Source organism: Ambystoma mexicanum, chromosome 13 (assembly GCF_040938575.1).
Source record: "Ambystoma mexicanum isolate Mex_15411 chromosome 13, UKY_AmexF1_1, whole genome shotgun sequence".
NCBI lineage: Eukaryota > Metazoa > Chordata > Amphibia > Caudata > Ambystomatidae > Ambystoma > Ambystoma mexicanum.
This window is the reverse complement of record NC_090938.1, coordinates 612,972,437-612,996,117: the sequence shown is the minus strand read 5'-3', so window position 1 is coordinate 612,996,117 and position 23,681 is coordinate 612,972,437. Positions and strand designations below refer to the sequence as shown.

Sequence of the window (23,681 nt, the reverse complement as noted above, 5' to 3'; positions counted from 1 at the left end):
CAGGACCCAGAAGGCCTTGTGGACAATGCAGAGGGTTTTGAACGTAATCCTCGCAGCCACTGGGAGCCAATGCAGAGATTTCAGTCCTGGAGAGATACAATCCAAGGACAAGTCTTGCAGTCCTGTTCTGGAAGAGTTACAGAGGGCGGAGAGTAGAAGCAGGCAGATTTAGAAAGAGGCTGTTGCAGTAGTCCAGCCTAGAGAGAACCAGAGCTCTGGAGACAGTTAGCGTCTGACGGAAGGAGAGGAAAGGATGAATACCTCTGTGGAGGTGCAGCTGGTAGTGTGACTTCTTAGAGACGTCGGAGTTGTAAGTGGAGAAGGAGAGTGTGGAGTCGACGATGACCCCAAGGTTTTTAGCCTCGCAGGTAGGAGCAGGAAGAGGGCCAAGAGCGGCCGGCCAGTGAGTGACAGGAAAGAGGGAGTGGGGGTGCCGATGAGGAGAATCTCAGTCTTACTTCCATTGAGGAAGAGATTGTTGGCGGCACACCACTCCTGGATAGGAGATAGACAGTCAGCGATGAGAGAAGGAGAAGAGGTTGTTGACGGTAGCCTGAAAATGAGCTGAGTGTCATCTGCATAGCACTGAAAGTTTGGCCAGAGAGCGGCAATACAGTGGGCAAGAAGTGCCAGGTATTGGTTAAGCAGCCAGGGAGAGAGGTTACACCCCTGGGGAACACCACAAGTAGAGATAGAGATAGAGGAGAGGAAGGACCCAAGTTGGACCTGGGAGGGTCCATCAGAGAGGAAAGAAGTCAGCCAAGCCATTTGGCGGTGCAGGAAAAACAGCTGTAATTCCACTACCACCAAATCAGGTGGCAGTAATGGAATTACGACACATATTTTCTGGGACCACCAAACTTTTAAGGAGAACCAAAGAGTTCCGGTAGATTTATGTGAGAGAATCCCTCTCTGTTCTTATATTTTCTCCACTCCTATGATGTTGCTAGCTGCCCCTCCTTGGGTCCTCCTATCTCATCCTTCTGCTCAGCTGCTCTTATTAACTTCTTTTTCTCAGCTCCCCTCAGCAACCTCTGCTTAGCTCCTCTTATGTGACCTCATTAGTCCCACACTCCACTTCTCCCGAGCTCATCCCATCAGTCTTACCTGTAGCGCTTCCTTAGGCACCCCTGTATCAGGCGTTCTCGCTCCTCTCTTTACACATCTCCTCCTCAGGTATCCCTGTATGGGGCACCTCCTCCTCCTCCTCCTCCTCACTGTACAGCACCTCCTCCCCAGACATCCCTTTATCAGTTACCACAACCCCCTCCTCAAGCACCCCTGTATCAGGTACCAGCTTCTCCCCACTATTCTCTTATTCTTCCTTAATCACAACTGTCACAGTCCAACCTCCTGGGCCTCCCCTCCAGGCTCCAGCCCCTTTCCCTCCCCAGACTTTGGAATCCCAGGCCCTCTGGGGGTACCTCACCCCAAGATCCTGGGTCTACTTTCCCCCAGCAACCTGGACCTTTCCCTTCACAGTCACCTAGGACTCTTCCCCAGGCTCCTCTCCGATGCTTGCCACAGCCTCCTTGCTCGCCATTTCCCCATCCTCCTAGGTCTCCCCTTTCCTGCGCCATCTCCCATTGCACTATCCACAGTCATCTCGAAAGGAGCTTTGTCTCCAGAATTCCACAGCCTTCTGCTGCATGCCCTTCCTTTTATAGAGCTTTGACCCTGCCTCCCTGCCTCTCTCTGGACTAAAGGAACTGAGGTGTGTCTCCCTGTGCGGCTAGGGTGGGGATTGGCCGATAGGCCACATCCTTGGGGATGGCTTTGAGTTTTGATGTGGGACTTAAGGCTGATTTAGTTCCTTCCCGTGGGCGCTCCTGATTCTGCTTGCAACACCCTGGCCCTCAGTATAACTGGTGTAAGGAGTACGAGTTGGAAGAACTGCTTGAGGTGGCTGCTCAAGTTTCACCTCTTAGTTCAGATCCTACTTTTTCCACCTATCATTTTATATAGGTTTTCTGCACCTGTGTCCATCTCCATCGGAATGCCATTCATACTGGGCTCCCCCTGAGCAATACCTTTTTACCTGTAACTAAGACATTTTCTTGCAACAGCGCCTCGATGCCCCTGGGTTGTAGTGCGCTTTACCAATCCAAATAAATAAATAAATAAATAAATAAATAAATAAATGAATGAATGAATGAATGAATGAATGAAATGGGACAGTGGCCCTTGACGCTTCCATGTGATGAGCACATGTCTTCGGTTGGTGACCTGGTGGGTGTAGTTAAGGAATCTTCCCCCACACTGCCCTTGGACCCAGCATCAGTTGGTTTGGGCCAGGAACTCGGTCCCCTTACTAACCCCACCAGCCACCAGAAAGGTCAGGCAGGGGAGTTTGTCACGATCAACCACCTATTTCTTTAATAAACTTTATAAAGCGTGATCAAGAAAATAGATTGCTGGGTGTCCTGTATCTGCATCGGCATGTATGTAATGTTATGTTATGTTAACGGTACTTGTATAGCGCACCGTCACCAACGGAATTGGTCCCCAGGCGCTCTGGCAGATATGTAAACAGGAAGGGTGGGTAGGGTTAATCGGGAAGAGGGGAGAAGGAGAGTGGGAGAAGTGGTGTGATGTTGGCAGCTTCAGCTGCTGGGCTTTGGTGCTAATATGGGATCGGGCGAGGCCTCGAGTGCTATGGGTGAAGTTTATGTGTTGTTGATGCGGTATGGTAAAGTCCATGCGGATTGCTGGGAGAGAGATGGTTGTGTGGTTTTGTGTGGGTTTAAGTATGCAGAAGATTGAGGGTTAGGTTAGGTGGGGTCTGTATCCTGATTCAGGTACTTATGGTTCCGTTAGAGCTGTTTAACTTTGGGTTGGGTTGTTGCTGGTTCCTCGTGGGCCGACTCGCTTTGGTGGTGTTGCGCTGATCTAACTGTATCCTATGGAGTACAGCTTGGATTGGTAGGTGCGTCTGAACCTAATCTTCAGGTGTAGGATTGGGTAAGTAATATCTATTCTCAGGTTATCTAGTGTGACCCTGGTCGGTTAAGGCTTTGAATGGTTCAGGGTCAGAGTTGTGTTGATGTGGTGTCTTAGTGATCCGTCTTGGTCAGCCTGTATATTCAGTCATTTGTATCCTTCTGACCTGACTGGTTCTTTGGTTTCCATGGGATGAACATCCTTGGCACTATTGTTTAGTTGTAGTTTTGTGTGGTGGGGCATTGTGCTTCCTGCTGTGTATTGGTTAACAGTGTGTAATGATGAAACATTCTGTTTCTCACCCACTGCATTGGGGCTTGTGGTGCAGTGCTTCCTTTCCCTCTCTATATTTTGTCCTTAGGGCTGTTGGGGAAGGTAATAGTTAAGGTCATGGTCCTCTTGATGATTCATCCTAGTGTTTGTCTTGGTTTGCTATGTTTACTGTCTTTGGTCTTATTGCGGCTGTCTCCCGTTTGGTTCTTTAGTATGTCGTGGGATATTCACCTTGGCTTTTCCCCATTGATTTATCGGTGTGTATTGCGGTCGCTCTACGTTCATTGATATTTTTAGTTATGTCAGTGCCCCTGTGGCCGGTCTTTCTAGTTATGATGTGAAGAGCCGGTTTTGAGTAATTTTCTGAATAATAGGTGGTTTCTTGTGTTACGTATGTACTTTGGAAGGTCGTTCCAGGTTTTCAGGGCTTGGTGAGAGAAGGAGGATCCTCCAAGTTTTCTTTTGTTGTAGGGCTTCGGTTCCAGGCGGATGTCCATGATTTAGAAGGGTTAGAAAGCCTATGCAGAAGGAGGCTCGCAATAAGTTCAAGGCTAGTGTCTGCGGCCGTCACACTGATAGGGTGGCTGCTAATCCAGAGATAGACCAGTCTATGGTTGTTTTTCTTACCAAAAAAGGGAACAGGGCTAAGGATCCTCACAAAAGCACAAACGAGGCTCTGCGTGCATGTCAGGATAAGTGGTTATATGTCCTGGGGCACTTCATGCAGATTTTTGACGTTTTGGAGGAGAGTGTCGCACTTGAGACCCCTGTTGATGTCCTCAGGGGCTGGATTCAGAGATGTGTCTGCCGATTAGGCAATGTGAATACCACCTTGTCCACTGAACGCAGGAAACCTTTGCTTATGCATCTGGACCAGGGCTTGCAAAATCCACTAGCCCACTCGCAATAGCGACGAGATTTTATGAAGGACGAGTACCATGGCACTAGACCTTGCTTGCGAGTATGTGGAGATTTGAAACGTATATGACATTTACTGCAAACAAACTTTATTTGTAAGTGCGCTTATGTGGACTGGCACTATTTTGCAGAAAACATTAGTCTCCAGTCACCATTGGAGAGTGCATTTCTCTTAGATCACGTATGTAAACAAAGGAACTCTCCCTGCAGGCAGGATTTTTAAGACTTTGCGAGGCCTGATCTGGATCCTAAGCTAGCAGATATGTCTCCTTCCGAAGTAGGTCCCAGCGCGCAGGGATCATTTGAGGACCGGTTTGTTAAGGAGTTGTCCTCCTTTGTCCACACGATAAAAATAAATACACTTCTTGCGTCCCAATGTTTATTTAGCAGAATACATCATCACAAAATAGGCTGATTGGGTTCCTATATATATATATATCATCCTATGTGATTACAAAAACTAGTTGGGGCCTTTCCTCTCTACAGCAGTCTGTTGGGCGAGTTTAACTGTACTAGCTGTACATGGCTTATTATAGCATCACACACCAATCAAGCGCTTTCTCTCTGCATGTTCTGCCACGCTGTCTCTCTGTGCACTCTGCCTCTTTTTCTCTATGTCTGCTCTGCCTGTGTGTGCTCTTTCTCTCTGTCTGCTCGTGTGTGTGCTCTTTCTCTCTGTCTGCTCGTGTGTGTGTGCTCTTTGTGTGTGTGTGTGCTCTTTCTGTGTGTGTGTGCTCTTTCTCTCTGTCTACTCGTGTGTGTGTGCTCTTTCTCTCTGTCTGCTCGTGTGTGTGTGCTCTTTCTGTGTGTGTGTGTGCTCTTTCTGTGTGTGCTCTTTGTGTGTGTGTGTGCGTGCGTGCGTGCGTGCGAGCGCGGTGCCAGTGCCCGAAGCATAGACAGCCTTAGAATGTAATAAATATTAGGATAGGATACCAGCAGTTATGAAGAGTAAATTCACTTGGCGGTGCCATGTTGCTTCATACCACCGTGTGAGTAGAAGTTACCTGTAAGCATTTTTGAGTGTCACCAATATGGTTCCAAGACATGTTCTGTGCGGAGTTCCGAAACCACTAGCACACTCATTTCGACGGTAGGCGTACTGCTGACATGGCTAGGCTATTAACCACCACTGTGACTCCCTTGCTAGGGTAGTAAGAAAGCTGGGAACGTTGTTTAAAAAAAACGTAGCTACACACTTTGAACAACTGGCCATGGGCCTTATGTGATTTCGTCAGCCAGTCGTGCCAAATGATAACTTAGACACCTGGATAACTCTTCTGATGTTGGCACATCTATTTTTGCATTTGACCTTCAAATTACAAGGGAGATAGTGAGTGGCTTGCATATCTAATGCCACTCCTGGAGGACAGGACCTGGGCGTTCAGTTACCTTATAGCTGTACATCACGAGAACAATTCCTACTTCAGTGCCCTATTTTTAAGGGATTGTTTGTGAGAGGAAAACACTTTGCAGACATTCAATCCTCCAAATCACCATTTTGAAATCCCAAATTTCTTTGTTTTTTTGCATTATTTTATTGTCTTCTTGATGTTGACTTGATCTCCTATTTAGATGTTAATAGATTTTTTAAAAATTAGTTTAATCTTTACAGTCTTTGGTTTTGAATGTTGTTTCCTTCCCTTCGCAGCAATAGAAATCTTACAGCTCAGCCCATGCTACCCAAGAGTGAGCCAAAGATTATTTTAAGGAGTCCTTGGGTAAACACCTGTGCCGATTTCCAGGCCAGACTGTTGTGGACGCTTTCCCATCCCATCCCATATTTTAAAGTCTTTGGCACCCTGCCTCTCAACCAGCTCGGTGGCTTCCTGGCACTAAGTAGCGGTACAGTTTACGAAGACGATCGGTGAGTATTATGGAGCAGGTGCCTCTATTTAAAGGCCGACGACAAGTGCCTGAATTGATATTGGTCCATCTCTTTTCCAAGAGGAGTACCCAGTGAACCCCAAGTTTGTGCTCCCTGTAGTGCTGCAGGCCATCCTCGTATGTAGCCTGTCTTCATTCTGGTCTCAGTAGGCACAGTGGTGAGCATGTTAAGGGCGATGTCGTGTTTTGGCACATTACCAATGTCACGCTGATGGATTTTAGGGTTATGTGCATGGCTTGACACTCCACTCTGCATCCAGCTGCAGTCTAGCGCAGACTCACCAGACAAGGCGATACACAAACCCCTTTGGTTTTTGTTTCCATCAACCTGCCTGCAGAAAAGTTCAGTGCACTGCACTTTAATGCCTGGCTTCTTGCCGGTCCTTATAATTACTTTTATATAGATGCCAATACCTGGTATTAAATAAAGGGTACTTACCTCCAGAAGTGACCATTTTAGCAGTAGAAGGGGAAAAATGTGATACAGGCCGCACTTTAAAGGCTTGCACTTTGTAGTTGAACAACAGCATTAACCCTGATTCTTGCCAAACCTAATATCCTCTTTTTTTATGATGCCATGAATGAATAACCCCCCGTGCAACATTTGAAATGCATTTAAAAGTAACAAGCCGGGGCCAAGGATGAGGTTCACTGTGCACCTTAAGAAGCGCCTGTTTGGGGATTGTAAATGCAACCCATGTTGCACCTGCCATGGAGCAGGCCCTACCAGGCAATTGGACCTCCCTAGGGGTGGACTGGGAACCCAAACTGGCCTCAGTGTCCCTATATTACACTGTACGAGCAAGAGCAACCCCTCCAAGTAAGGGTGCAGAAGGTTCAGCACACTCGAACATTTTGAAAAAGGGGTCCAACTATTTTAAAGCATATTCGTCTCGAGATAGGAATTACAAAGTAGATAAAAATGACACAAAACTGATATTTGTTAAGAGTGAAGAATGCATCCTGGAAGTTTTGTAACAGATTATTTTCATCAAAGGGATGTAGGGGTTGGCAGATGGAAGGAGTGGGGTTGGGAGAAAGGGTTAGAGAGGCAGAAATTCAGGTATCTAGGCAAAGGAGGCCCATGGTGGACAGGCCCACCGGCCAATCTCCAGAGTTCCCTGTAGGGCAGTCCACCCCTGTCCACGTCCCTCTACAGCCTCTCCAGGGCCCCCACCCTTTGCTTCACCCCACCCCCTTCTGCCTCCAGTTCGACACCTCCCGAACTCAGGCGTCACTCCCTTTCCTTCGTCGCCCCTCACCCACTCAGATCAACAGTCTACACACACAGCCTCCACTCCCCATTCCTCACTTCCTGCTCTTCAGCTACCTCTCCCCCACCACTGGTCCAGTCCGGTCCATTTTCGCGGTCTATGCACTGCGTAGAGGAGGTTTCACACTGGATCACGGATAAAATGGCCACTACAAAAATCAATTATTTCGCAAAACATCATAAAAAAGGAGTAGAAAAGACAGGGACTCAGTACAAGTATGGCGGTAAGGGGAAAGAATTAGCAGTAACAGAATTACTGCCACTTTTCTGCACTGCCAGACTAAAAGTATGGCCCTGGAGTGGGGGTTTTACCTCCAGCATCATACTGGAGGTAAATCCTCTTGCTTCCCGCCGAAAATGGATGGAATTAGCACATCGGAAATTCCACCAGCGGTAATGCCACCAAAAATGCCCCATCGAGTGCAATGGACTCCATAAAAATGGGGATTAACTCTGTCGCCACCACTTGTAATCTGGCGGTAATTCCGCAACACCAAGTGGCGGTAACAGCAATTCAGTTTGGTGGTATCTGGGTGGATTTACCGCCCAGATACCACCAAACTCATGATTAGGCTATTAGATAGTGTTCCTATGGCTTGGGCTTTACACTACTTTTTCCTCCCAGTAGTGATTATTTTTTAAATGTACTAATTTAGTTTATTTCAAACCATTTTTTACAAATCCGTCAGAAAGAGAGAATAAACAAAACAGTTAATACTTCAAACACATACACACTTAAAATTCTTCCTAACCTTATATTAAAATTGGCATGGGGCAAGCCAATAAAAAAGAGAAGTGTCAATTGGCAAGAATGAGTAAAACAATAATTGGCAATGGCAACCGTTTGGGCTTTTGTGTAGGCATGGGAAAGGCACTTGTGAGGCACTGCTGTAGTGATATTAACCGGCTATTGATGGTAGCAGGTGGCAAATAGCAGTGCCTGGCCAATGCCTAATACATATACACAAGCCAACACAGTTGGCTTTACCAATGCTTGGTTTTTACAGGACTTCAGTGAGGAATATGAATAGTGCTTTTAAATTGAGTGGCTGAAGGCAGACCTGGTTAAGACATTCTTATTATATCAGATGCTCGTTTACAACTCCAATTAAGCCATTAACTCTCAGAAAACTGCTTTGAAAAACCACTGGCAGGCACTTGGAGTGCAAAGTTTGATGGTAAAGCTTGAGTGACAGGAGCTCAAAGAGTTCCCAGGAGAAGGTGTTTTGGGCCGATAGGGGCACAAACTGTGTGGGAATGGTCATAGGGATCAGCATGGCCATGGACAGTCAATGGTTGGGCAAATAACCAGACAACACCTACAAGCTGCGTCTCCCTCCTCATATGCCATGCCTCCCTATATGTACCCTAATGCAATAGTTTCGGCTTATTGGTTGTGCAAGCACCACCTAATGGCCCAAACTGAAAAAGCACAGGTACATTCTCAGTTTGTTTTTTACTAATCAGTTCCATTTTGGTCAGGTGTCCCTGCACGGAGTGGGCCGTGAAGCGGGAAATCCACTTTGTGAGTTTCCCTACTTGATACAGGGCATCGACCAGCATCTCTGCCGGCATCTCATTTGTGGGCATAGAGGCTGAGGTCCCTGCTAAATCCACTTGCTCTTTTGCATCAGAAAACAGGAGGCAGAATCTGTAAGGATTGCACGCAATGACGCGCTGCATGCTTTTCAAGGTGGTGGCCATTGTGGATTACTGCAGCCGGCACACGGTGATCATATCACATTATCCTCATGGGGCAGATGATGGCAAGGAAACCTAGGGACCACCCGAATTCATTCATGTTCCCTTATCTGCCGCCTGTAGTTAATGACCATAATCCGGCAGACTGGACCCTAGTTGTTTAAAATGGTGTGCTCTGGGTCCACTCCACCGGATCCTCCGCACGCCCCTACACAGCCCCGCCCCGTAACCACAACAATGGACACAACATAGCCTCATAGTGACCCTTCCACATATCAACAATGGCTCAAATGACTCCATTCGTGTGTCGTTCTGGTTGACTGGCATCCTGAAAAGAGACGGAGTGATTTTTTTGAGGTGGCAGTGCCCATGCATCGTCCATCTTAAGTGGCTAAAAGAGTCACGGTGGGTTGTAGATACTCTTCCATATCTCTCATGCCACATGCCCCAGGATGCCAAGCAATATGTACTGCGTTTACGGGTCGCAGAGACACCTGGCCTGCAATGGATGCCTCTCTTAAGGATTTGAATCATGTTTTCCCTTATCTTATGTTTTCACCTTATATTAACAGAAGACAACTTAATGCACATTCCAGATAGCTTGGAAAACGCAGCTATTAAGCTTAGACAGAATAATGAATTCCCTGTAATTTAATCTCTTCCCCAGCTGACATGCTGGCTGTGCACTGGAGCTTCATCACTTGCATCCTTAATGATATGTCAGCGCAGGAAAATATTGTCATCAGCTTGTACTAAAAGTGCAGGGCATTGAGCATTTCTTCATATAGCTAGCTATAAGGTTGGGCAGCCTATGGAAGCGCCCTCTCCAGACGGCCTAAACTCAGTGGTCGAAGTGGGCGGGAGCAGTTGGGATTGGTGCGCCTCTACTTTGTAATTAAGTTTTAATGTTCTTTTACATTTATTTTGAAAAGAACCTGTTCCGGAAATGTTTCGTTTTAAAATAAAAGTTTAGGAAGAAGTTGAAACTTGCACTTCAGTGCACTGCGCTGAACGTTCCCTTAAATAGCAGGGGTATTTTTTTAGGGGTCTGTATTGTGGGAGGGGGCGTGGCGATGAGGTTTGTGGGGAGCAGGGACAGGCCAGCAGGGAACATAGTTCCAGAACTTCTTTTTGTACACTTCGACGACTGCCTAGACTTCAGTATGTCACTAGAATTTGTTTCAGCAGAACTTACTTCCGATGCCAAATAAAATAGAATTTGGATGCTTTGCCAGGACATTAATAAACACAGGAGGTGCTGCGTGGGATTTCACGATCAGTACATGCCCTGGGAGCAGGATTAGCGTGCAGAGCCACATCCTGGCATCAGTGGTAGAAGTGTACCAAAAAAAGGAGTGGAACTGTGGTCTCGGCGGGGGAGAGGGTAGGCGGGAGCCTAGTGCCACATGTGACAAGGTCTTGCGGCCGGGGCATTGCAATAGTCTAAGTGACTAGTAACTAAGGCTCCCATTACAACTTTCCACTGGAACAGGGACTTAAATGGACAAATCCTCTATATAGAATGGTGAATATGGCGATAAAAAGTAAAGGGATGGTAAACAGAAAAAGATAAAAGCAGTGGAACACTACTCCCGACCGTTCCTGCTCCCTTCGCTCACTACCTGGCATACTACATTGCCGCTGGACTGGAACAGGTCAACTTCATTTCCCATCTGCTTTTATAAATTAGGACCCACGCTAATTCTTTAGAGCTTTAGGGTGACACAGAATCCGCTTCACATCTTTCCTTGACTTCGAGTAGGCAGCGTTCTTCCAAGTGTGCGCCTCGACCTTCCGATTTCAGGATGTCCATAGCTGCAGTAGCAGAAACGGTCTCTCTGGGATCAGTGCAAGCTGCCAACTGACCTTCATCCCTACTGCAAAGAGGCGGCGCCCCTTCCAGAACCTCAGGCTGCCTAGCACACTTTCCAAAGTAAGTGTAGCTGGGGAGCGCAACACCCAATAAGCGCTACTCTGAATGATGGTGCTATGGCCAGATTCCCTCTCAGAGGCCACCACCTCCGACCCTTTCTTAATTTGATAAGGGGTTCACCATTGCATTCATTGATTCCCTCTTATCGCCTGCTATCTGTTCTTTTTAGTAGTTTTCTTTTGTGAGTGTGATTTCTCTCCCAGAGACTATACGTACTTGAGCTTGCATTATCGACTTGCATGGTCCCACTGCAGATGTTGCTATTATTCTGTTGCTAATCCTTAAAAAGCACTAGTTACTTGTATTGATGCTTCATGGGGACAGTCTTTCTTCCTCTGACCTTACAGAATCCTTCCTCATGTATAATCAGCTATGCTGATCATTCTACTTTTTGAAAACCAACCTGTCCTTTCTACCTTGACCCGAAGTCTTTCCTCACTGTCCTGCATAATGTGTATTATCATAAAGGAGGCCCCTTTCTCCAGCCAATGCTCTTTATAACTGCGGCCATGCCTTGCTACCATCTGGCCTAGTAATGTACAAACGAGTCTGGGCGATGTTCAAAAAACCGGATTTTCATGAAAGGGCAGATTTTGCAAACGTGTGAGAATTCCCGATAATTTGGTAAAATGATGGATCCCTGATGGCCAAGAGCAGTCGCAGCAAGGCCCCTGGAGGGGCTACTGAGAGAAAGTGATCATATAACTTCCAACTGGCATATTCTCCCAAAAGTTGACATCACAGTTACTCAAGATTTCATGGTAACAATGGTGATCTCATTGCGAAAACTACGGGTTTAAGAGCATTTCTTTAAGAATGTATACTAGTATTTTGTGTTCAATCAGTTATCTACAGCAACTTCTCTTGGTTGTGTTGAGTGGATCAACTTCCCGGACAGTCCTTTTAAGAAAGTGGATGGCAAAGAAAGAGCTAACATAACACAAATATTACGAAATTAATAACGTATTTTTAGGCCAAGCTAAAATAGGTTTTATTAAAAACATAAAGCTCTTTTAGAAAAGCTGGACGAAAAAAGTTCAGGAGAAAAAGCATTTGGGGAATGGTTAGTAACCTGGTTCTAATCATTTTCTAGATCTCGTGCTGATGTAATTTTATTGCCTATGAACCAATCAGGCACATTTTGATGCCACACCCATTTTACAATAAACCGAAATCGTCTACAATGTTCCCCAATTATCTGTAGAAAATCGCAAAAATGAATTGCTTTGGGGCAAAAACAATATGACTCTGGTACAAAAAAGAAAGCAGACTGCGTGAACTGGAATGATTTGTGAAGCGCCAAACTTATTTGCTAGAAAAAAGGCCCCGCGATTTTGCATCATTGCGAATCAACAATTGTTTCCAGATGTTAAGTATTGGTCAAAGCTCGTAAATTAGTGGTAAAGAAATAGTGAAACTCCATTGCGTAAACCCAAAGGAAATCTGCTCAAAAGTTCAATTTCCAACCGAAGGAGAAAAGCAAGTAAGGTATCTGGGGCACTGTCCCCAGATTGGCTGAAAGATTTTCAGCCGAGCTGGGTTCAGGGGAGGAGGAGTTTTTTAATTCCACAAGGAGTCCCTCTCTCTCTCTGCCTAAAGAGCACTGGTTGGACTAGTCTGAGCCCAACGTTGCGCTGCTTGGTTCTCAATCCTCCGGCTTTCTAAAGGTCTCTGGCGCTGTATTGTTTTTCTTTTGGTCCCTGGAGTCAGTGGGATGCACATCTATCGCCAGAAAGCAACATTCCTGATCTGACCTGTCACCTAGTCATTGAGCCAGACTCCCAGGGCTTTAAGTGGGATAAGAAATTGAGGGGTGGCTCTAACATGCCGTTATGCAACATTTGGGTGTGGGGCCTAAAACGGATCTCGAGCAGCCTCACACCCTAAGTACCTAATAAACTTTCAAAAGTTCTGCCTCAATCGAGTTTTCATACTTGCAATATAAGCAAGTACATTATACTTTAAAAGATGCATTAAAATAAAATGTTCTGTATAAATATTGACCAAAATAAATATATTAAAATATAAAATAGAACATCAAATCAAAATAGGTCAGTACACCGGGCAATCTCACACCTATTTTGAAAGAAATCCATGATTCTTATGTACTCATTAATCATTGTAATGACAATACTTCAATAATATGTGTTGTAAAAATCAAACCATGTATTGTCTTATGCTTTTTCTTCCGTGTTTGGAATGAACATAATTCCTAAGGTCTTCAACTGAAGTTGTGAGTCTAAACATGGCTGAAAGTAATATCTACTGCCGAAAAGCAGTATTATCACTCATTATTTTATTTGCATTACTGCAGGAAGAAAACTGGTCAGGGAAGTCCGTTCAGAGAGCCCCGGCTCAAAGGCAATATTTGGAGACACCCAGAGCTCAGCCCTGGCTACACCCACCCAATTAAAGGCATGTAGACTGTGCAGCTTACTCAGCCGATGAATGAAAAATCTGCTTTCCCACACCCTGGCTATCCTGGACAGTTAGTGGGACCTTGATCCCAACAAAGAGTGCTAGGGAACTACTGATTGGTTACAAATTAAAAAGGTTTGTCCAATCAGGGCACTCCATACCTTCTGTCACCCATAGGGTCTTTCAAGCTCATATGCTTAGCCAACATATCAGCCCCTGATTCTGAGCTCGTGCTAAGTATAGTGTGGAAATCCGACATTCGCCCCTTCAGTTTCCAGCACCATCATCCATAGGTGGGTGGAAATATTGTAAATCTCGGCTTTCCAGTAGTGGCGGACTTGATTTAGTTCCACCACTCTAGGGTTAGCTCAGAATCCTTTGCATCATGGTAAAGTGTCTTTCTACTGAGACAGGACACTTTTCTTGTTTAGCATGCACCTCAGAATCCGCACATCGGTCTCGCTATCCACACATAACGAAGGAGGGAAAGGAAGTTGGAGGTCTCTGCAGGGTGCAAGTCGAGGGTACACGCAGGTGGGGGAGATGCCTCTGAATGTCTTGGAGGCTGAGAGTGAAAAAAGGCAGTATGCTCCTTTCAATTGAATTAATGGTCTAGCGTTTGTTCAGCCACTATGATCAGAACCACCTGAATTCGTCCAGTTTACAGGCCAAAAACCTCTGATCTAGACCATGCAAAAGTAAGATCAAAACACATGCAAATTGTCTCATATTAAGTGGGGTCTTCCTCAGCAAAAATATTTCAAAACAGGTTCATGGATTTGAAACGTGTACACCATTTATAAGTTGATATGGAGACATTTAATACAGTAGATGCATATAACACTTGCTGCGTCATGACATCACGCCATACGCAACTTGCAGACTTAGTTACCATGGACGCCAGAAACGCTGCTACCGACTTTCATATCGGCACAGGTCCCCTGCGGACGGGACATTGAACTGTAAGTCACTGTCTTACTTACTTCAGTATTGCATCTATTAATCTCTCTAGCAGGACTCTTACTAGCCCCTATTATATATCACAGATTGGCACCATTTGAAACAACATTGTCCGTGATAGAACATAGCAAATCGCTCGCCGAGCAAGGACGACCGCGAATACCGCAGTATCATTGAGCCCTTTTAACTATTTTGTTTCTCCATTTCTAATGTTACAACCAACTAAAATTCTGTTATTTCTGAACTCAACAGAATGGAGGCTCTTAGAATCCAGGATGAAGATCTGGAAACCCTTGGCTTTCTCCTCCTGATATTATAACCACTCACAAGGTAATGGATGTGAGATTATTCCCACAGCAAATATAAACTATTACTTCATCCGTCACTATGGACATTTGTTTGCTAATTAGGAATTGTTTACATTTTTGCAATTTGGAGGACTAACGAAGAACATACATTATATGATGTTAAACTGGGACACAATATCTTCTAATGCAAAAGGTGATTTAACAGGCTTTGGATGACTTCCACTATTATGTATGGAACTACTGAATACTTGACTTAGTACTGACATTAGTAACAACACATTGAAATTATTTTTCCCTTAAAAAGCATGTGGGATGAGCATGTAGCGTGGTCTCTCCCGGGCCTTCGCCGCTTCCTGGTTTCACTGGACCCACCTCCCAGCAACCCTTATTGGTATGCTGCACCTTCATCAAGGACACCCCAGGGCAGCCCTCTGCCCGACAGCCCCTTCAGCTAAGGGCCCTAGGCAAAGGGCAGCTCTGACATTGGTGGCTCCAAGATGTGTCTGCAGGTTCCGCAGGGGAAGCCAGTAGCCAGCTTTAAACCAGCACCAACCACCAAAGTAAGTGTGGCGTGGGTGGAGAGTAGAGCAATCACTCCAACAAAAAAAAACGCCACTCTATATTACCCTACCTCTGAACTGTGATTGTTAGCATGTTCCACACCTAGATGGAATTGTGAATGTTAGCATGTGCCACACTTAGATGGAATAGTGAATATTAGCATGTGCCATACTTAGATAGAACTGTGAATGTTAGCATGCGCCCCACTTAGATGGAATTGTGAATGTTAGCATGTCCCCAACCCACTAACAATTTCAACCCTCTGCATACACCTCTCAAACTCTAAACAAACACAACCAAAACCCTATACCACAACAACCCGCATAAACTTCACTACACCGCAACAACAAAACAAACCGCACATAGACTCACACAAAGTCTACCAGCCAGAAAACACCCCAAACCCAGCGAACAGTGCTAACCGTGTTGAGGCTGCCAACGGCACAGCAATGCTCTCTTGCACTTTTCCTGCTTACTCCCACTAACTCACCACCCTTCCCTTTTCAGAGCTGCCAGAGCACCAGGGGACCACTCCAGTGGTGATAGTGCGCGGTACAAATAGCCTTTAACATTACCATTAACATTCTTTTCTTTTGAAACACAGTTTTGAATTCTGTATACAAGAACCCCTGATGAAGAGCGTTTACACTCGAAACGTGTTGGGTACCACATTAAAAGAAATACCAATTGAGCGAAAAGATTTGGTCATCTGAGTTTACCAATTAATTATAGTCTCTGAAACTTTTCATGTAATAGTTTGGCTGTATTTTGGCCACAGACAGTTTGCAGGGGAGGGGAGTGCCCACATTTTGGAAACTTGTCACTTTTTGCTCAGCATAATCTTGCGGCCCATGTGCCAAGATTGCTATTTCCCCCCTACACCTTTAATACGAATAACCAATTGAAACCTGCTTACAATATATAACCTATAACATAAACATTACTTACAAGGGAGTGCGGTGTGTACCCAAATACCACCATTTATTTTTGCTAACAACGTTACAGGAAAATCTTTCTATGTGTTTATTTTTCGGGTGTTGTGTGCTCATTTTCTAAAAGGCACATTCTCATTAGTGCTGTGCACTTTCTTCTGTTAAGAAAGGTCAGTGGAATTCCATCTACAGATTTCACTGTGTATGTTCACATCACTTCATATTGTGTATGTTAATGAGCCCCCCCCCAATGCCTCCCAACACACACTTTTTTTAGGGTCTGTGCCCTTGATCGCTAGAACTCAGAATTCCACAGTTCCACTAACGTTTGTTTCTCAGTTGCTGCCACTGTTAAGTTTTCAGTTATGCAGTTTTGAAAAATGATTAAATCTCACATGTATACCGATGAGAGCAACTTGGGGCCCAACTCGGAAATCAGTGAAAAAACAAAAGCATCCGGTGTAACCACTCTCTAGGGGTCAGTTGAGCTAATGCCAGGCACCTGCCATATGCCGTGGTAGAAGCGTACTGAAAAAAGTAGTGGAACTGTGGTCTCGGCAGGGGAGAGGTTAGGCGGAAGCCTTGTGCAACATGATAACTTGGTGTTGCAGCCGGGACATTACAATAATCTAAGTGTCTAGTACCAGTAACAAAGGCTCCTATTACACTTTACACTTGCACAAGTACATGAATGGACAAATCCTCTGTAGAATTAGTCAATATGCCCCAAGACTGCGGTCTATTACCGCATAAGGTAATTCCCCCGGGGCCCATTGTTACAGGCCCTAGCGTAGCAAGTAACAAAGACACCTGGGATGGAACGCCCAAAAGTGACCCTGTCACCTAGAAGTAAATTGCATGTGTCTGGATTAGTCGGGGTCAGCCCATCAATGGACAAGTCATTGCTCTTTTGGATGACCTGTAAGGTACATTGCCTATTACCTAAACCTGTGGCCCACCCTCGTCCAAAGATAAAATATCATTGTAATGCCATTTATTCAAGACTTGGTGGAAGCAAAGGATACATTGCTGTCTATCCCACAATGCACATTTACTTCCATGCCTAGATTAAAGGGGAACGGCCAGGCAACATGTGAAAATAATAATATAACATTCTCTAATCCGGACTTCCCCGGGACCCATAATTACATTGTCCAAGTGGCCTGGGGAAGAGAAAGTCAATGTTAAAATACAGAGGCGGCGGGGGAGGGGGCATGGTGGACAGTGGCCATGTTCACCGGACAGTAAAAGCTCCTATATGCTTGCCCACTATGTTATGTTATGAGTCTTTTACAGTATTCACATCCCCTCCATAGTGGTCTTAAAGCAGCAAGCCGTGTCCAAATGGGGGCGAATGCAAGAGTGTAAAGGCAGAGCTTAGTCAAATCACACAGGAAAACATAACAAAGGAGATGTACGATAGACTGCATGTACATTTAAAGGGGTTTTGATCAAACGAAAATGTTATCCAGAGAGACTTTCATGGATGTAGATACTAGTACGATGCAGTAGTGGTGCTAGTTAAAGTCATACCTTGGATGTTCTTGAGAATGCGTTGGTGCTACGGTATTGCCCTTTAAACTGCTGCATCTCCAAATGCTGATGTGACTGTGTATGGGTATGGGTATGTCAGTAGCGTGGCCAGGGGATGCATACTACCTCTAGACCATGCAGCCAATCACAACCCTGCACCCTTCCCATTGGTAAATGGGTAACGTGGCTAGGGGATGCATACTCCCTCTAGAGTAGCTCATGCACCCAGTCACAGACCTGCACCCTTCCCATTGGTAACTGCAAACACTGCCAAGGGCCTGGGAACTGAGCTCTTCTGAGCAGCAACTCTGAACAAGCATACATGTGTTAACTCCCATACAATCTTGCAGAACATTCCATTAATGTTAAGTATTGAAATATAATAGTTTATTTTCGATTATGCTCTAGGATGAATGGCGGTTTTAACTTATTACATGACAGGGCCCTCAACCTCGTTAGTTCTGGCTTTTAAGGGGGCGCTAGACAGCTGTATAAGAACAAAAGAAATTGGTAAACATAGCATATGGGTGCTTGCCTCATTTTAATGGGATTTGTTTGTGGAAGGATACATGTATGCCATAACTACCACCAGTGGAAAATCCACAGATCTTTGTAAATTGAAACATTAAAGTGACAACAGCCATTCATGCCTGAAACCCCACCAGATTTAGAACATTCCAACAAGGCGACTCTCTGTAACTTTAAGCAAACCTATTAGGAACCATCTCCATGACATTCAGTGAAGCCTCACCAATTTTGCACCCTGACAAGGAAAGTCATTTGACTCATACCCCTTCCTTTCTTAATTTGGGACTGCTATGAAGACATCTACTTCTAGACTCTGGCACTACCTTTTGCCCTTGAAAGGACATAATTCTGCCCCACTCACTGGAGTGAAGGTATTGGAGTAACCTCTATTAGAGCGAATCAACCTTTCAATTAAAATGTAACTCACAAGGTCACTCATGTAGATGGATGGGGGTGATATAGGGTGTACATGTTATATCTCAAGACATATGTTATCTCTGTCCTTTGCTGAAATCTGATATAGCTACGTTAGATTTTTGGCCCTGAAGAAGGACATGCTGCTACAAAGCAAGTGAGGCATTTTTTGCCAAAACTGGTACGTCACGTATTGACCTGTTAAAATGTATTTTTGTTTTTAGAATTCACTGTTGTCATTTGGTTCTGTGTTTGATATTGAAAGAGTCTACCTTCTTCCCAGATTGGTTATAGTATTAGATCAAATTGTAAATTAGATGATTGTTAAACACACTACATTGATATAGGAAAGATGGGTTTTAAAATGATTACGTGCTGATATTGTGTTTTGATTTTAATGAACGATTGTAATGAATGTGGCATGTACTGGTAGTGGAACAGCTGTCAGGGTGTAACTAGGATGTCAGGATTTTGCTGTTCATATTCAAATGAAAGTGTACTGTGATGTTGAAAGATAACTAACCTACAGTATAACTATGGGTAGCCCGTTGACCCTTTTGGGAAATTTACGGATGAAATATATACTCTCTAGGATCATATGCACTCGATAACGTTTTTAATACCACCTATCCACAAGGTGCTGTGTATGAAAATATTTGGTGACCCACATCTAATCTAGAAGCAGAAAAGGTAGCCATCAAGCCACCAGAAGCTTAGTAGGCACTGTATTAACCCGTAGAACATCCCTAGGCATATATGCCTGGGAAAGCAGCTCTCTGGAAAGTAATGTAGTCATTACAGCTGTCAATCAGCTTCTGGTGTTAAAAAAAACATACCTGTGTATCCTTTCGGTCACTTGATTTCTGAGCAATGCCACACCCCAGCACAAAGCCCTGAATGAAAGTACTTAGCTTGTCGCCTTTTTTTTCGTACGGAAAATGTAAAGACCAGTATGCACATGTCCTTAAGTATATCGGGATCCTCTGTAGAATACTTTAATATACAAACGATCAGAATAGAGGAACGTGTCTGCTGGCTTTGCCGTTGCTTGCATGTTTCTTCCATCTCCAAAGCTGAAGAAATTATCCTATCCACCTACATGCAGGGTTCTGGATATGGTCTTGAACCTATCTCCAAGCAAGCGGCTGGCGGCACGCGTGCTATGAACATCAAGCTCAGTGCTTCAAATGGGCCGGTCCCACCTGGCTCTCAGTACCTGCTCTTCTTATTTTTGAGCATTTGAGTGCCTGCACTTCTCAACCCCTGAAAGAGTAACGGTACTCAACTATGCTGCTGGGTGAAAATGAAAGCTTTTCATTGCACTTCATCGGAACTTAAAGGACTGCGCTTCTGCAGCCTTTGCTGGGGAAAGCAGCACCCTCTCTCCCTCCTCCTCTCTTCACCTCCGCAGTGCCCATAATGTCTCCTTCAGGGCCCACCTTGCAGAACAAAAGGAGGGACAAACATGCCGCTGCTGTGCTCTCAGCCCCCCAGGTGTGGGAAACTGATTCCCTACGCGGGCTTCACCTGCTACCACTGCGGTCCTTTCATGGAGCAGGGATTCATTTGGAGAGTCTGAGAACTTACTTCTTAAAGATGTTTCTTTGTTATCAGCAGTGCCTATTCTAATATCTAAGTGTTTAAGTAATTGGAGGTGTGATGGAATGTTTTCCACTGAAAACGTGCACACAGCTCCAGTTACCATCCGAATTTCTTATTAGACAATTAACGCAAGCAATAATATGGCCGCCCTATTAAAGCTTAGTTTACAGCTATATCTGCTAGTTTGAGACACAAAAAAGAAAGTCTCATTTAATATAGCTATTGAAACTTTTTAACACAATGCAGAACAACAAACTGGAAGTTTGTATGAAAGGATCTCAGACACACTGCTTTCCCAAAGTGTGTGCTCCTTGGTACATAATACAATCTCACTCGGCATTGCCTGCCAACAGCATGGTGTGCCTAATAGAGACCTGTGCCCAAGATCCGGCGCCAATACGGCTGGCGCCGAAAGCGCTGCACTGGAACTTCTGGCTGCATGAGCTTTGTGAGCACCTGCACTTCTTTTTTGCCATTTCAAGCACTGGAAAAGCTACACCCGTCACTCTTAAAAGGGATCCAGTCAAACGTGGGAATGGGCGCCCGTGGTGACAACAGCGTCTTCTTCACACGACGCTCCTGTCAAACACCACTTTCAATCCCCTATGAACTCATAGTCAGCCCTGGTGAGGCTCCGCCCTCCTGGTATCCAGTGCTGGCCTGCAAGCCGTTGCTGCCCTAAGTCCCGTGGAAATGTATACCCAGCCCATCTTGAATTAGTGTGATCATTTCTGCATAGCACTGGCATGCCAGAATGGAGGGTTGGGTGTTTATGGTGGATGTTGTTGGCTTAAGCAAAAGGGCCAGAGGCTGCCTGCAGGAGTCGGTGGCTGTGGGAGACCAAAGTAAACGGTCAAAGGAAGGCAAATATGAGCTGGGGAGTAATTGGCATTCATTTATGATCTTTTATCAGGGAACTAGGCTCATGTTTCGTTTGTTGGATATTTTAGGACAATCAAATGAGTGACTCCATATCACCTGAACATCACTTGAGTTTCTTTTGAAAATCATTGTTTTCTGGTATGTTTATTCAGTTTAAAAAAAAAAAGACTATCACTCCCTGAATGCATAGATTGGTTATATAAAAGCCCAGGACAGGGAAGACGGCCCCCGGTGACATAGCGTCAATTTGCCAACCTATGCTCTTTACTGGCAGGCAAAAAAAGTAAAATACATATTTTTACCCATTATGTTTGTTGCTTCCTTTTAAATGTTTAGCAAAGGGGCCAAGAGTTAGGAAAATGGATGTTGGGAGGCTGATGGGATTGTGCTTACGTGGATTACTTGTTTTGTTTGGTGATGGTGGGGGTTTTATTTACTATGGAGAAAAATTTATTGTAGATAAGGCCAACAGTTTTGACATGTATGTAGTGAAATGATTTTCTTTCTTGCTACCATGGGTATTGAGATCACATGCTTGTGTACAGTCACGATTTGAGTAGCATTACAATTGCATGTCCAAGTGACCATCATTCGATACGCTTTGCCAGCATATGTTAATATTAACAGGGTAATTCATAGAATTTCGCAGAAAAGTGTCGCAAGCGGCTGGCGCAGAGTGTCCGCGTGCGATTGTCTACGCCAGGCGCGTGCGCCAAAACCGATTTCCGCGCACAGCGTATTCATGGATTTCAGGCTCCCAAACCAGCCGTGGCGCAGAGTATCGCAGCGACCCTGCAGCAGCGCCAGTAACGCCCCCAAGAACGCCCTCGCGCAAGGAAAAGCCATCAAAATCGCTAAATCATCGCAAAGGGCTGCGCCAACCCTGGACCACTTTACAGGGCTGCCAAACAAGGAACGCAAAGCGGGTAACGTTCATATCAGGGGTACGCGGGAAGTATTACATGCGATTAGCCAGGGTACGTGTATGACAGGGGTACGCGTGAAGTTTTACACGCGATTAGCCAGGGTACGTGTATTACAGGGGTACGCGGGAATTATCACACGCGATTTGGCTCGGTACATGTATGACAGGGGTACGCGTGAAGTTTTACACGCGATTAGCCAGGGTACGTGTATTACAGGGGTACGCGGGAATTGTCACACGCAATTTGGCTGGGTACGTGTATTACAGGGGTGCGCGGGAATAATCACACGCGATTTGGCTGGGTACGTGTATTACAGGGGTGCGCGGGAATTATCACACGCGATTTGGCTGGGTACGTGTATTACAGGGGTGCGCGGGAAGTTACACACGCGATTAGGCTGGGTGGGTCCTCACAGGTGTATCCTGTACACCCTCCACGGCCCCTGCAGGCAGCCCACAAAACAGGGGACTACCCTGCATACCTGCTCATGTCTCCCACCCCCACCCCCCCCAGCAGTGTGGGGCACCCTCCACCAGGCCCCCACTCATGTCCCCTATCACCCACACCCCCCAGCCACCATGGGCAGCCCCAACCAGGCTCCCACCCATGTCTACCACCACCCCCACCCCCACCCACCATGGGCAGCCTCCGCCAGGCCCCCACTCATGTCTCCCACCACCCCACCCCCCCAGCAGTGTGGGGCTCCCTCCACCAGGCCCCCACCCATGTCTCCCGCCACCCCCACCCCCCAGCACTGTGGGGCAGCCTCCACCAGGCCCCCACTCATGTCTCCCACCACCCCCACCCCCCAGCCACCATGGGCAGCCCCCACCAGGCCCCCACTCATGTCTCCCACCCACCCCCACCCCCCAGCAGTGCAGGGGCACCCTCCGCCAGGCCCCCACTCATGTCTACCACAACCCCCACCCCCCAGCACTGTGGGGCGGCCCCCACTCATGTCTCCCACCACCCCCACCCCCCCAGCAGTGTGGGGCATCCTCCACCAGGCCCCCACCCATGTCTCCCACCACCCCCACCCCCCACCCACCATGGGCAGCCTCCGCCAGGCCCCCACTCATGTCTCCCACCCACCCCCACCCCCCAGCACTGTGGGGCAGCCTCCACCAGGCCCCCACTCATGTCTCCCACCACCCCCACCCCACAGCCACCATGGGCAGCCCCCACCAGGCCCCCACTCATGTCTCCCACCCACCCCCACCCCCCAGCAGTGCAGGGGCACCCTCCACCAGGCTCCCACCCGTGTCTACCACCCCTCCACCCCCCAGCCACCATGGGTAGCCCCCACCAGGCCCCCACTCATGTCTCCCACCACCCCCACCCCCCCAGCAGTGTGGGGCACCCTCCACCAGGCCCCCACCCATGTCTCCCACCCCCCAGCCACCATGGGCAGCGCCCGCCAGGCCCCCACTCATGTCTCCCACCACCCCCACCCCCCACCCACCATGGGCAGCCTCCGCCAGGCCCCCACTCATGTCTCCCGCCCACCCCCACCCCCCAGCACTGTGGGGCAGCCTCCACCAGGCCCCCACTCATGTCTCCCACCACCCCCACCCCCCCAGCAGTGTGGGGCACCCTCCACCAGGCCCCCACCCATGTCTCCCACCACCCCCACCCACCATGGGCAGCCCCCGCCAGGCCCCCACTCATGTCTCCCACCACCCCCACCCCCCCAGC

At 46.6% G+C, this 23,681-nt stretch overlaps 1 protein-coding gene and 1 long non-coding RNA gene across 2 annotated transcripts in view; one reads left to right on the top strand and one right to left on the bottom strand.

The window, feature by feature from the left end:
* The window catches only part of LOC138521553 (zinc finger protein 385C-like), a 1,557,348-nt gene that overhangs the window by 873,918 nt on the left and 659,749 nt on the right, over nt 1–23,681 (bottom strand). The gene's annotated exons all lie outside the window — the stretch shown is intronic.
* The window catches only part of LOC138521554 (uncharacterized), a 516,183-nt gene that overhangs the window by 184,546 nt on the left and 307,956 nt on the right, over nt 1–23,681 (top strand). The gene's annotated exons all lie outside the window — the stretch shown is intronic.